Raw genomic sequence first — 13199 nt, forward strand, 5'->3', positions numbered from 1 at the left:
ACTTTCCAAACAAGTTACAAAAAATATTGCTTCCGATTCCTTTCTAATGTTTGTTCACAATATAAATCAAGCTGTAACTTCTACTACGCTGAAGTTTTATTTGTCGTTTCCAATAGCGACGTTCAAAATGCAGATAGCGGGCGCCATACATCTTTTGGCGCTGAGACACGGTTGTCTGTGCTCTTTTGAACGCCAGCGGTCCGTGAGTCGTGAGCGGTCCGCGACAAGACGTAAAAGTGGCGACAGGCGCTGAGCGCGCTGCACTGTTGGAAGAAAATCGGTTGAAGCCGGTGGCACCACAGGTAGCAAAAGACGCCATATGGTAGCCCTTTCATGCTTACATCTACCCTCGATTACGGCAGAGCCGGCATTTTTTTAAAACCTGAGTGACACCTGCTAACAACGAGACGTCGAACCAATGCGATTCGCTTGCTGTTGCAATGTTGCAGTTCTCTGCATTTAGTTAGTAAATGTCTCAGCTAACGGTGGTCGAGAATTTCCACTCAAATGTTCCTTTAAGTAAGCTGGCTGCGGCCACTTGCTTGGCTACGGAGTGTTGTTGGAAGCTGAGCAGTATCAGTCATCCAGTGGCCGTACTTCGCAGCCACGCCGCGCTGCCTTGTGCAGCTAATCCATGCGAAGTTTAATGACACCAGCGTTTCTTAGAGTATCGATTAGAAGAAATTTTTATGGCTTCTGAACCATATATAGCATTTATATTTGGTACAGCAGTCCGCAGTGGTACCTAGTTAAGCAAAACATTTTTAGCTCGGCCCGCCAGAGGGAGCTTCGCATAGCACACGAAGAAGGGCCAATGTGGTATATAAGAAGCGTCTATTGAGCCATCTACTGCCTAATCGCTCAATGCAATACCGGGTGGTGAACGACGCTTTCCAAAAATCCAGAACCGAGCCAATCAGCAACTGACCTTGACCCAATAGCGAACGATCATTTGACGCGTAACCTCGTGTCGTGCACGAAGTCGCTGACATGCGGCTTTGCTTCTGGTGCAACGCTTCATTGCCACCTGATGCGATTTTCAGGCCGCCATGTATTTATGCGTCAGCGTCGTCGCTGGTGGCATCGTCACATCCATGGCGCTCAGTGTACGATCTCTGCAATAACGGAGGCATGTGGCCCAGTGACGAAAAGCGAGATCAGTGAAAAAAAAATGAACAGATTGAATGTCAAAGTTCTGCTCTATTTTAATGTATTTGTATTAGGTTTATAGAAACAGAAGCTTTGATTGCTCTATTTGAATGTATTTCTGTTACGTTTATGTAAAGAGAAGTTTTTATCGATGGGCTCCTTGATATTGTCATTACACGTGTGTAAGAATACGTGACTATCTGAACCAGCTTTACTCCTTCTGGATCCTTGGTCTCTACCACGCAGGACTCGTGCGAGCGGATCCACCGCTAGATGGAGCCTGCGAGCCGGCAGGAGTGCTCAGCCTGGCTGTGACAGCGAGCCCGAGGTGACGTTCGCATCGTCAACAGGCGGTGCTCGGATCCGTGGCATGAGCCACGCACACCAGCCACGCCACCTGTCGTGCCACTGCCCCGCGAACGGCAGCGCCCTGGCTACCGCTCGCAACGCCACCGCACGGCGATTGCAGCGGCGCTGCTCCAAAACAGCTCAGGCCGAGAGGACATGTTCACTAGTTGTTCGTCGCCGTCGCCATTTCTTCATTTCTCGGCGAAGCGACGGTGGTGGCGCCGCCAGGCGTTTGCATCCGTGCAAGAGGGGGGCGGCAGTCAAAATATGGAGGAGAAGCTCGTGGGCACCCGTCGGCATTTCTTAGCCCGCAGAGTACCCCGACTGGTGACGTCATAGTCGTTCTTGTCAGTCATTCATGGCATCATTTACTGATGCGCCGCCAAACCTCCCACACTTCAAATCTTTAGCAATGTCTCAATGCGTCACAGTCAATCGCCATTACTTTCCCCCCGATGCTAGTCTTTTTCTTTCAATTTAGTTTACTTCGACAAGCCCACAGTCTACCTCCAAGCCACCATCTTCATCACACTGACGAATGACGCATTATTACGCTCAAACGTTTCGTCGCCTAATTGTGTCGAAACGTACAGCTCTGCTGGCTAAAGAAAGACCGACGCGAGTTCTCCCGGAAGTGGACAGTAGCGTCCGCACGTTAAGGCGCTGCCCTCTTCCGGTTCCGGTGAACATAATCGTTTCCCTCTTCCGGAGCCACCTCGAGGTGCCGCCGCCTTCGCCGATGACGTCATCGAAGTGCCGCTGGCGACCTCCGTTCCCGGCGTCTCCCGCCGCGCCGCCTCCGCCGCCGACAACGTTTGCCGTCCAGGCCTCCGGCGGGACCCGAGCAAGGCGCCAGCGAGGCCTTCGCGACGACCATCACCACCAACCACGGTGGCGAGACTCGCGTTTTCCTTGGCGGCACGGGACGAGAAATTCCGTTTGCAGTCGCACGCAGCGCAGTTCGGTGCAACGCGGCGCATGCGCCCTTGTGCGAGACCGAGCAAGGTACCTCGGTAAACGAGCCGACTGCTCGAAACAGGCGGACGGGGCTTTCCATCGCTTAAGACAGCGCGATTGCAGGGCGCGACAGAGAGATCGCGTAATTAGTTGCACGCAACTTTGAATACAAACCGATGCAAATGCAAGCACACGGAGGCGCAACAGCGCGCCAATTCCGACAGTTTATTAGTGTAGCCGTGCGTGCCTTCGAAACACTCAACACACAAACGTCGGTGCGAGCAGACGTGTCAAATTCGCAGCAAGCGCAGTGAGAAATACTGCATCTGCTCTCTCGATGAAATGTCGCTTCGGTTTACTGGACATATGAAGGCAATTGCCGATTAGCAGATGGCTATGAGACTCCGATATCGAGCAAGAAATCGTGTTGCATGCTGTCAAGGTCTTACAAAACCAATGCCAGCGAGCAGGTCACTAATATGTGAACAGGACGATCACGGCCTCAGCACTCCAATCAATCATTGTGCTCGTGAGGCTAACGAAAGGACGTCGTGCGCTAATATTTCAAGGCCGCCCCCTGCGTTTCTTGCGGTAAGGTACAACAATCAGCATTCTTGGAAGAAGTGTGTGCTCCCTCTTTGTGTCCCCGTGTTAGCGATCGCAATGACGGTAGTGCAGTGACTGAACCCGTCCAAATGTCAAGGTAGCAAAGGTATGGTTACACGAAGAGAATCGAATTTTTAAACATTACCGCGTCACATAAGCCGTGAGGTTCATATTTATTGCGGCCGAATACGCATCTAATTCGGTTCCAGAAAGCCCAGAAATTGTCGGCGACTTAGAATCAATAAGCACAATGACGATTGAAAGGCCACTGAAGAAACGACAGCCTGATAAGCGTAGTCCGAGCCAAGTCAACACCAAGGCCTGTTCACGCCAAGGCACAAGGCCTGTTCACGTCCATCTATGACGTCATCCTACCTGGCGCGACTGACATAGAATCTCATGGGGATGCTCCCGAGTATTTCGACGTCACCGCTTTCGTCATGCCAGGCTTGGTAATAGGAATTTCGGGCCAGGTAGCATGACGCCATGGGTCGGAGTGTTTAACAGGCCTTGTGCTACCCAGGCGGTGTTGGCCAAGTCCGCGAGTGAAGCTTCAGAGCAGCCGGGCGAGGACAAGGAGCGTGTTTGCAATGGCACAGCGAAGGTCTCCGGCGCGAGGAGTGGAGCGACGTCTCGGCGCTGAGAGGTTCGGCGGGACAGTCGTGGCAGCGAGGGATCCCGTGCCGCCAGGAAACGCGAGTCGCGCCGCCGTCTTCTCCACAACGAGGGCTGTGCCCACGCTATGCCTCGTCACGCGCGCCCACCGAGTCCCCGGCAGCGAAGAAATAGCGCCGCGCGAGCCTTCTGCGCATGCGCGGACGCTCACGGTGTTTGTGCCCAGTGTTATCTTCCTCCGGGACGACGCGGCGGGCGTGTGTGTGTGCGTGCGGCGACGACAACCGCAGACAAACAGATGGACAAGAGAAAGACAGTGATCTTCAAATTCCACCTGTACAGTACTCTTCAAGTATGCCACATATACATATATTATATAAATATATACACACGCAATTATACATGATATCAAAACTAAGAAAATATGGCCCGTAGCGCCGATACCTTTTCTTCGTTATACATTGCAGCCGACTGTTGATCGTAAGTGGGTCTTACACGAGTGACCGGGGGCAGATTATCCAATCTTCGCGTGTGCCCTCGTCTAATCTATCTTTGAATACGCCATTTCTAGCTACTTCCCACTTTTCTTCTGTGTAGTGGTTTTGCTCGATTTGCTTTTTACCTGCCTCCTGGGGCACTGCTTTGTCCTAGGAACGCTAACTGGTGCCACCACTACTATCTTTTCTCCCCGAGTGCTACTTCTCCGACTGAGATATGTAGAAGCCGACACTTCGCAGGTTGATGATGCGCAATGCTACGAAAACATGATGGACCAACCAAAAAGCTTTGCCGTCTGTTCAGCCGCCCCGCTTCGGCGAGTTCGGACCACGTGTCCACGACGAACCCTCAGTTACGCCAACCTTGCTTATAAGGTGGAAATTCCAGGATTCCATCTTACCGTGACTCTTACCAGATTCGGATACGACGCAATGTAGGGTATCCGCTTTATTCCCACAACACAGAGATTCTGCTATATTTTCCTTGCCCAAAATTCCGGGTCCCGATATAAGCAGAATTCAATGAAAACTATGTTGCAAATAGCTTAGCCTCGCATAGTGTCGTCAGAGCTATCACTCGGCAAATTCTTCAGCGTTAGAAGCTAAAATATTGAGCTAAAATAAAACCTTGACTTCGGGAACAAAATATTCATAAGAGGGTCCCAAAGAGAAGAGACCGAATCGACACCCGCTAAACATACTTCAGTTTCAGTTTACTGAGCATTCTTTTTCACACAATCGTATGCTAAAATACAAATTATCCAATATTCATATACAATGATAGTGGTTACAAAACAAAAACACGAAATAAAATGAAACAGTGAAAAAAAACGCAAGGACAGCAATTAAAAGCTACTGAAATAGCAACTTGACGGGATATGTTGACATTAACGGAAGCAAATACCAACAATCAGAGAGAAATCAAAATTTAAGCATGACAAAAGAAGCTCAACAGTGCAAATATCCAAGCAAACTTTCCTCTCCGACAAAACCGGAATTTAACCAAGAAAACGCAGAAAAGCAGTTAATGAAATTATGGGGTTTTACGTGCCAAAAGCACCATCTGATTATGAGGCACACCGTAGTGGGATACGCCGGAATAATTTGGACCACCTGGGGTTCTTTTACGTGCACCTAAATCAAAGTACACGAGTGTTTTCTCCGTTTCGCCTCCATCGAAATGTGGCCGCCGTGGCCGGGATTTTATCCCGCAAGCTCATGCTTAGCAATATAAAATTTACAACTCGTTACATAATCGACAACTGTGCATCCTTCTTACAAACTGTTACACAACATTGCCAGAATAAAATGGAGAAAAGTACCATAGATAGTATATCTGAGCTGACGAAGCGTATCTGACTGATTAAGCTTGCTCTATATTGCCCTTACATATTTTGATAACATCTATTAGACCTAACGAAACAAAATTAAGTCCAATAGCACGCTGTTCTTGCCGGTATTTACGCCATTAAGCACTGCTTAGCTGTACAATTTTGAACATTTTACACCTTTACAATGTTACAGTGTTTACAGTGCTACTGGAAAAAAAATAAAAAGAGATACAAGAAGAAAAGGCAGGGAGGAATGGGCGTGGAAATTGTCACTAGAACCGTAGGAGCCTAAAAACCTGGTTCATAACCAGTATCTTGGCTTACAGCCAAGCATGAGATTGCAGATTACTTAACTTTCATTTCACCTGTTCTTTTTCTGTTTCTTTTTTTTTTTAATTCCGCTACAAGCACTCATGTTCTTTGCGCCTCGCGATAAAAATATAGAAGAAAAAACTGAAAAACAAACGTTTCCCTGAGCGCTTCCTGCGAGCTTCTCTGCTGTTTACATCACCTGGATCTGAACGGGCTAGGTAAGCGACTCAAAAGCCGTCGGCTGTCGCGCTCAAAGCAAGTGCTGGATTCAAAGGTAGGGGCTAGTTGCCCGTACATGCTGACATTAACTGCGCTACTGAGCTACAAGAACGGACGACAAAAAAAAAGGGGGGGGGGGGGGGGGACAAACATGGTTGCCGGATAAGCGCATGCTGACAAATATTGATTTTTCACACTCAGTAGGTATATAAATGCATTGGTATCGTCATGTCGTAACATGGCACGTGGTGCAACACGAAACAAAGAGAAAAAAGAAAAAAACGACAAGTTATATCAACTGCCACGTTAAGAAAGGATCCATTCGGCAAATTCACCCACCTACGGTCGTTGCTATATTGCTATATTGGAAAATGCTAAATTGCTATACAAATGCTAAGATTGTGACACCCGACGGAGGGGGAACGACTGTGCAGACGGCAGAAGCAGACGAAATGCTAACTGCCGCAAAATAAACTTCTGGAGCAGACCAGTTTGTTGCTCACTCTTGCAAAGTGTCGGCCATAACCAGTCAGTTCTCTTTCAGAGGCGGTATTTGCCCGCTTGCAGACACGCGTACACAAACACCACACCTATGATGTGTTGTTGACTGAAATTTGTGATGGTTGTGTGATGTGTGAGCTGTTGGTTGGTTTCGCCCTGCTCCAGGTTGTTATTTCCCGCGTAGATCAACGCCAGTGCTAGGAACGAAGCATACATTTTCGATTACATTGATACTCTACATAATAAGCCGTGCCCAGCCAGCACGTAGGAGATCGCAACGCTTTGTAAGCAAAGGTGTGTTAGGATCGCACTCTCGTCCACTGTAGACCGCTACTGAGCGTATTTTTTTCTATCTGTTCCCAAGGGTTGCACCCCCCCCCCCCTCCCCGAGAACACCATTCGTATTCTCGGATGCTTCTGGCCTTCTTTTCTTCCTCTGGTCGTCCTTATCTACAGGAGCCTTGCGGTACGTACATACACAGCAAAGCGGTCGGAACTAATGCGGCAAGTTAGCTGATCGCGATTTTTCGGCGGGCACATAGTCCTTCCCTTCGACAAGCAATGCCCACGACGCGGCCAAGGTTGTGCGATTTCATTTTCCTATTTCGCATTTTCTTCACTGACGCCGTTGACTCGTTTTTTAGCGCGTTTACTTCAAGTAGCGAACGATCGCGGTTATATATACCCAAAAAGAGAGCTTTGTTGTCTGCTCAAAGATATAATCTTTCGTGCACCACGTGATTGATTGGAGTTATAGACACCCAGATTATCACGATGGCGAAGCGACGAAATTCTTGCGCTGATTCATTATTAAAAGGGAAATAATGCTGAGAACTTAGCTTCACATGTCTGTTTACCTTGTCTCAAGAGAATCGAGCATGCATAACTTAATAGTCATACTATTTCATTCATCGGCGCGTGTAACCTCGTAAATTGCCATAAATGCTAACGCGCGATTAGTGTGGGATCTTACGACTTAGTGAGTTTCTAAAGTGAAGCAGGTTGCTTCTCTCGTAATTTTTTCCCACAACAAAGAGCAGCAGCGTACAGCATGTAGATCAGTCTGTGACAATAAGCATTTTCAAAGTCATCCGCGGCGGCAAGCTGACGGCGGCCTCCTTCTGCGCCGTTTGTGAGGCAGCCCCGCTCTCCCGTATTCGAACTCTTACGCGAGCTACTGAATTCAGTGAGCAAGATTCTCTTGACACACAAACAGGTATTTTCAAAATCGCCTACGCCTAGCCGAACCCTCGCAATATTATGCGGATAAACTGAACAACTTATACGTACCTACGTAGGGTGGCCACTTTCAGAGACCACGATGGTGTTAAGTCCCTTATGCGACTTACGCCAGCGTTCAAGAAAGTGCTTAAGCTAGTGATCGTAGTCACTGTAGCATGCTCCTCCCGCCCAATTTTCTAGCTCTCCAATTCATCTTCAAAACACTCACTCTACTCCTTGATCAACTGCTCTCCAGAAGTAGCTCGGCGCAGTAGTTCTTTTGAAACTCCACGTAGCGTCGTACGACAGTAATCTTTGACGAGAAGCTTCCAGGAACAACGTATTAAAGTAAAAAAAAAATACTCATTGCTCTGCCCTGTACGAAGGTGCCTGTATAAAAAAAAAGTGTAGTCATGTTCTCTGTAGGAGTTCTACGAAGCATGATTAGGACAGCCCTCCAGCCTTTCGTTGCTGCTGGTAAGCTACGTCCGCACAAGAGGGCATCCTCGCCACTGGCGTCCTCCGTTGTAGTAAACAGTCCAGTCGTATTCTGTGTTCATAAGCTTTTCTAGTCACCGGTAAAAGGATTGTTTGTTTTTTACTCAAACGGGGCACAGGATAATAGAACAAAAAATACTGATACACGGCGATAATCGATGCAGCGTTCATCAGCCAAACACACGATGCAGTTTCGTCCAGCAGACTATGCGATGCTTCTGTGCAGACGGCGGATTGTAACGGGGGAAGTTCCACGTGTGGTGGTGTTGGACGCGCCAAAGAATGGTTGTGCAAATGAAGGAAAGGATAACGATAAGGTGATTAACGGGTAGCAGACGAAGTGTTAGAGAAAGGCTGTATCTAAAGCACTCCTGCTTCGTCTCTCTTTTTTTTTTTCATTAGCGTAAGCATGTTATCGCGCTGTGCTGCAACTTTAATTGTTGTGAAATCGACGAAAACACATTCTTCATTATAACAATGCGTGCTAAATACTTTATTTTTCAAGCTTGGCACTGTGTTACAACTTGACGCTACGAAATAACTTTAATGACGATTACCTAAAGTCGTATGCTTGGTCTAGCGCATAGGACACTATTTTATTATTTGTTTTTATTTTACACACTTCCTCACGACAAACAACTCCGATTACTTTGCCTAGCACTGATGAAAACGAACCACTATTCCGTACTTGAAGGACTTATTTGTTAAGTCCTTTACATATTTGCTAAAATAATGTGCAATCTCAGTAAAAAAAAATGTCGCAAGCTAATACTCACACACCCTGAAAGCTCGGGCATGAGTTACCAGTTATTTCATACAAAGAAATACTTACCGGCTGTTTTTCTTTCATATCACTTATTTACTCTTCGTTGATATTTTGCAGTCTTCACAGAACCGCACAGATTACGCGCTGATAAAGCTTCGTTCTCTGCTTAAGAACGAGAAGCTGGTTGTGACTAGGCAATAGAGAATAAGTTACCTTGTTAACGCCAAACAAACGCCAAGCCTCTTCGGGGCAATTAGCCTTGAGTAAGCACTACGGCAAGTCTATCGGTTGCACCCCCCTTTCCACCGTATTTTTCTGCCTCGTTTTACGTCGCCCATTTCTTGTTTTTGGTTGGGCCTGCTTTTTTATGGCAGCTGCAAGGGCCGTATTAACATCGTGAGAAGTGCGTAGCTAATGCAACGTCGTTGACATCACCAAGCAATGAACACCCCGCTTCCTTTATTCTACGTATGAAAGCTTAATCCTCTCGACGTGCCAGTGCATGACGCCGAAAACAATAACGAGTCTCGCAATAATTTATAGTGCAGTAAAAAGCAAGTGGTCGAAGTCTAGGAGAAGAACGTGTAGACTCCCCCGAGCAATATCTTCCCTTCGGCGCAGTGAGAGCTCCGCGTGTTCATTGCCGAAAGAATGCAATCGACCACGTACCGTTTAAGAGCCATGGTGCCCTGTGTACGTGCGTGACACCCACGAGCTAGGCGCCAGCGGCGTCCTCCGTAGAGCCACGAAATGCCCACACACGAAAACGCGGTTGTGACTGACCCCCTTGCTCAGCAGTTTAAAGAAAAAAAATCTGTTTGCCATCATTTCTGTTCGTTAGCTAGAGCTTCGGGTTGTGATAGTCCCTAAAACGAGGTTGCGCATTTGATAAACATGGTCTAGGCGAACGCAGCCGTCTTCAAGATCCGCCTCAATAAAGTCGTCTTGGTTTTCAGTGATCAACTCATTGTCATGCGGCAAAAGCAGCTCTGGCGCATTTTCACTCGGATGTGCTTTGTTTTTGCCTGCGTTTGACCACGTTTGTGCAGCAGACACTGGCGATGCTCGTTTATGCTCCGACACCTTGGGCGCTCTCGTTCGGGTTGCGCTGACCACGCTGCTCGCTTCTTAAGTTTCCTACTACTGCGACACGCCGGCACTTGGCTTGGATGCTGACACATTTGACGCACTGCGGTACAGAGATAGGATGTGGTGCTACCTTGGCGCTGCGGTGACACGCGTTTTCTTGGTCCATCCTGGTTTGTCGCAGTAGAAACGCGTCGTGTCGTGCTAGTTTTTGGCTGAACTAGATCAATTATTACCAAGACGCGTGACCACGCACCCACGTGTGCCTCTTCCTTGCGTCTTTTACTTCTCACCCACACTTCAAGCTTGCGCTTTATTTCGTTTATTTGTGTGTGTGCGTGGTCACATTGTCGTACGCCCGCTGCGCCAAATTGCACCCATTTCCGTGACCAATACAACACCGTTCACACTTCCTCACTGTTACTGGTTGCTTTACTAATCTGTCTTCTTGCTTGGTTTATTTAATGGAAAAATAGCAGTTACCGAGTGGTAGTGGCCGACATTGAGAATACTGTGTCTGCCCAAACAATTTATACTGTTTACGTAAATGACGCAAGTTCATTGCCTACAAACTGGGTTGCACGCAGCACAAGACGCGCCCTTGAGGTGTTCCGATTCGTGAGCTTTGTTGTATAGTTGGGTTGTCCAGTTTGAACAATCGTCTCCAGGAAAGTGACTTTGGTGAGCGAAAAAAAAACGGAGCAAGATTCAGCGAGCGTACATAGTGGTTTTTACTCTGCTGGAACACCGAAAAAAAAAAACATTTGTATAAATAAGAATGCAAGTTGTGCGCTGTTTTCAGGTTGTCCTTCTAATTGTGTCACTTGTGATCGCGAAACCTTCTGGCGAGCCTCTGTGGCCTGGCGGAGGCTCCGTAACGAAAATGTTCAGCTGTTAAGTTTAGCTGTTTGAGGAGTTTTTCTTTGTCTGTTTACGGCGTACAAAGTGACTTCTGCTTGCTGCTACTAAATGCGAGCGTATTAAAGTACCTTCTTGTCTTGTACCCCGTGTCCGTGACGTCATTCTTGGGTGCAAGAGGACACCGCGTCCTTCAGTCCAACTAAAAGTGTTGCCCAGTTGCACTTTGGTCTTTCTTCGATTTATCTCGCTGAACAACATAGACACCCTCCCTACTCTCTAGCTTATAACGCGCGGATGTACGGCGAGGAATGTAAAGCATGCAGTTGTAGTGAATGATGCGCAGATACGAGTGCCGAGTATCCATTACTTCTCCGACAGAGCAACTTGCTCATTCTGGCTCAAATGTCTCACAGAGGTTACGTAACGAATTGCATGCACTTTATTACGACGTTTAAGGGCGTTGCTTGCTTGTTTTATTTATTTTTTATCCACAATAAATTGTCAGAGCGTGTCGTCAGAAGCGAGGCTAAACATAAAAAAATGTAGATTTTGCAGTAACAGATTGGTGGTGCCATCTCTAATGGAATGGTGAAACGATGCACGAGCCATGTTTCGTCCTGACAATGTCAGACGATGCCACCTTTACGTCGGTGCAAATAACGTTTCATTTGCAGATAGTCAGAAAGACTTTAGCAGATATGTACGTTTCAGTGCGGTACCTGTGGGAAAAGACACTTTGCCGGGTTTATTGGCGCAGAGCGCTAAGCCTTCCTAACATGGCAAACTCAAGGTAAGAAGCCTAACGTCCGCATTCTGCCGGTCCCAAGCCCATCTCCCCCTTCGTCCTCTTCGATGCGCCGCGCGTGCACGATTTCCAACATCCTCCGCAGCCAACAATGTCACTTGCACATTTCCAGAGAACAAAGAAGTTGAACCGGTCTCGTGAGCTCCGTGTCGTCTGCTGGTCGTACTTAGCATGCTCCGACGTACCCCATCGTTCCCCTTAAAGATTTGAAAAACTTCACCAAACTGCTAAAACGTAATGGGTATTTTGTCATCTCTAATAACGACAAAGTCATCATTCTTTAAACTGTTGTCGAGCTTCTGTGGCCTGCTGTGCGCGCTTCTTAGTGTCAAGATGTATTCTTTATACCAACGCTAAAAAAAGTCGTTTAGTTGTTGTGGTCCAGGTGCTCAGTGTGTCTGTGCGACCGCCCGAGTTCTCGCCAAGTTGCGCTTGTGGAAGCACATTGAGGCGTCCACCTGACAAAAAGTGCGAAGGAGTCGGTACTTCCGCTTCGGCAGCAGCATCAGAAATGTATGAGAGTAGTCGTCACTGCCTCGACCTCTGTTAGTAAAGTGCGGAGCTGTTCGAAGCTCAAGCATCCTTGTCCTAGTGTTTTCCTTGAGTGTTCGAGTCATTCTGCCCCAATATCCTCCCCACCATAAAGCGCGCTCAGCAATGAACTTCCATGTGATGTTGCTAGATGCACAAAAGTTCTGTACCTGGACCTCATGTAGAAGTCCGTATTTTTTTTCAGCTTAAGTTTGCGACCGGCTGCCTTAAACATTTAATCATTGTCAGAATAAATTACACATGGCAAACCACGGCGCGAAATAAAACGACGAAAGGCCAATAAAAAAAATTCGCAGTCATGTCACTGGAAATTTCTAAGTGAACAGCTTGCACTACAGCGCAGGTAAATACTACAATGAATGTTTTCACAGAGCCGTGTCCCTTCACAATCACTGGACCAGCGAAGTCAACGCCCATGACTTGAAATGGATGAAACCTCGACACTCTGTCGATCGGAAGCAGCGTTGCAGGAGCGGAAGACGCTTTTAGACGAAACCTCGCCCAGACACCGCACTGGCCAAGCACATTTTAGGTGTAAAGCACCTTATGCGCCCGGGCTGTCGGCGTCTCCTGTCGTAATCGTCGTCGTCGTCGTAGTCACGTTAAGCAAGCGGTGCGTGCTCGCGCTCGGCATGCGCTCGTTCCACTGTTCCCGCGTTCGTCGTCGTCTTCCACAGCTGGCTGTGTTGCCGCTCATCATTCAAGCGTAGAATTTCGCTTCTCTTCTGCTTCTCTTCTGTCGTATTAATGGGGAGGCCGCGTTTACGGGGTTATGAGCCATTGCTTAAGGCAGTATGAGCCCATTAGCGGTGCATCACTGCATGCTTCGCACCTCTCCAGGTTTCACGTTGGTGGAGCTGCATTTCTTTCAATGG

At 47.8% G+C, this 13199-nt stretch overlaps 1 protein-coding gene across 2 annotated transcripts in view; it reads left to right on the top strand.

Moving 5' to 3' along the window:
• The window catches only part of LOC119450905 (potassium voltage-gated channel protein Shaker), a 311904-nt gene extending 300795 nt beyond the window's left edge, over positions 1-11109 (top strand). For both annotated transcript variants that reach the window (XM_037714376.2, XM_037714375.2), the window contains exon 5: positions 1396-11109. The gene's annotated coding sequence lies outside the window, so the exon portion shown is untranslated. The remainder of the gene's footprint in view (positions 1-1395) is intronic.
• The last annotated feature ends 2090 nt before the right edge of the window (positions 11110-13199 follow it).

This window comes from Dermacentor silvarum, chromosome 4, assembly GCF_013339745.2.
Source record: "Dermacentor silvarum isolate Dsil-2018 chromosome 4, BIME_Dsil_1.4, whole genome shotgun sequence".
NCBI lineage: Eukaryota > Metazoa > Arthropoda > Arachnida > Ixodida > Ixodidae > Dermacentor > Dermacentor silvarum.